We start from the raw sequence: 2,346 nt of genomic DNA, 5'->3' as shown, positions 1-2,346 counted from the left end.
TCACAAAGGGCACTGTTAAAATATGTCTGCTAATTTTTTATAGGTTGTTACCTATTCATAATAGTTAAACATGATAGAAGAGTGCACAGTAAACATTCTCCCTCTTTCTTCCCCAGGGATCCGGTGGCCACATCTTCCCCCAAACAAATCTTGAGTTTGAAATGAAACGCATTCCTGGCTGGAAATTAAGCCCGTCGTAAAAGGAGCACAGAGAGCTGAGGTAACCGCTGCTTTTAATGGACAGTACGATCTTCCAGGAATATTGTGACTGGACAAACTAAATGCCCACACCCCTGCTAAGTGGCCCTCTTTGACTCACAGCCACCCTGGGACCGAGTTTCCTAGGTCATCAATCTCCATAGAATCGGAGCAGCAGGCAGATTCGAACTGTCAATCTTTCAGGGTTTACCCGCTGCACTGCCAGGGCCCATGTACCTCTAAAGGCATTGAATCCAACCCTCTGTTTTACTCAAGTGGCATCTGACTGTAAATACTTTGATCCCTTACAAATAAAAGCTCTACTTCAGTAGTTACTATACAATCAGTCACTCACTTCATTGCTTGGCATCACTTTTCCTCGACCTCGTTTTCTCTGTGTTGTTCTTGTTGTTGTTGTTAGGTGCCATTGAGCCGGTTCCGTCCCCTCATAGTGACCCCGTGTACAACCGAAGGAAACACTGCCCAGTCCTGCGCCGTCCTCACAATTGCTCTGCAGTCTGAGCCCACCGCTGCGTCAGCCCATCTCCTTGAAGGTCTTCCTCTTTCTCGCTGCCCTTCCACTTTACCAAGCGTGGCGTCCTTCTCTGCTTTAAGACATGAGAATTTCTTCACTCCACATGTTGACTTCTGCTTCCTGCCCAAACAGCACACAACCAAAGCCACGTCCGGGGACTGACTGAGCTATCTGGTGATCCCCACCAAAGCGGTCTAGGAACGTGAATAGCAGTAAGAGCAGACTGAAAAGCATTGACAAGTGGGGTTTTGCAGCTCTAGTTAGGGCTGGAATGTAATGCGGACGCCAGGATAGATAAACCCTCAGAAACAGCAATGGGAGTCCCATACCATAAGGATCAGAGGAGGGTGGGGGGAGAAAGGGGGAACTGATCACAATGGATGTATAACCCCACCCCCTACCTCCACCCTGAGGGGGATGAATAATAGAAACTTGGGTGACGGGATACAGTGGAAGATGTAAGGTATGAAAATATACATATATAAATTATCAAGGGTTCATGAGGGTGGGAGGGAAAAAGAGGAACTGATAATAAGGGCTCAAGTAGAAAGATAATGTTTTGAAAATGACAATGGCCACCTATGTACGTTTGCTTACTATAATTGATGTACGGATTGCTACATCAGTTAAGAGCTCCCAATAAAATGATTTAAAAAAACCCAAAAATGCCAGAATGTAAAGAGCTTGTCATGAGATCTCCCTTTTGATCCATTATGAATATATTCTGTTTTTAAAATATTTTCTGCTTTCTTTTCCATTGAGGTTTTTCTCCGTTTTGTTTTTGCTGCTGGGTCCTGTTTTTTGGTCTTTGTTCTGTTCGTTTTTCTGAGCAGAGTCAGGACGGGTCGCTCTATGAACAGCCGCAGGATTAATAATTAATGACCTGGCAGAAGGGGAGGGGGGGGGTCCGGAATGGGGAGTCCACAGCAATGGACACAGGAAGTCAGAAAATGTCCCAAAGCTGATGGTGGTGATGATGGAACTGTTGGGGCCCTGGCAGCGGAGCAGTGGTGCCTTGTGATCAGCGATTTGAAACCAGTGGGAGAAAGAGGGGGCTTTCTACCAGCGCAGTCTCAGAAACCCACAGGGGGCAGCTCGTCCCTGTCCTATATGGTGGCTGAGAGTCAGCATGGACTTGATGGCAGTGAGTATTATTATTATCATTGAATTGTATGATAAGCTAATTGAACCTCAATAAAACAAACAAACAAACAAAACCCCCACGTAGGACAGTGTTTCTATACCAGGCAGTTTTTAAAAGATGCACAGCCCCCTTCCCTCCCCCCATTCGCCCTCCCCCCCCCCCAACTCTTTCCTCTTCATTCAGCCGCCTTGAGTTGGTGCCTGGAAGTCCCTTCTTTGCAAAGCCAGTTGGGCAGGGAATCCTATCTGCCAGTGAGTGGGAGACAGCTGCGGTCAGAGAAGATTGGTGCAGACAGTTCCCTTTGCCCAGGGTCAGGGCCTTGAAGTGCTGACTCAGATCTTGGCAATTATTGCCTAACAATGTATTGATTGGATTTGGTAAAATGATCAGGTGATCGCGCCTGGGAAACAGCAACCCCACCCCCACCGTACCGCCTGCCTGTGATCTTTGCTCCTCAGAGAACCCTCAA

This window comes from Echinops telfairi, unplaced genomic scaffold (genome assembly GCF_000313985.2).
Source record: "Echinops telfairi isolate 266 unplaced genomic scaffold, ASM31398v2 ScPeMD7_3533;HRSCAF=4204_0, whole genome shotgun sequence".
Classification (NCBI taxonomy): Eukaryota; Metazoa; Chordata; class Mammalia; order Afrosoricida; family Tenrecidae; genus Echinops; species Echinops telfairi.
The sequence above is the reverse complement of the archived record's forward strand: the minus strand, read 5'-3'. Positions refer to the sequence as shown.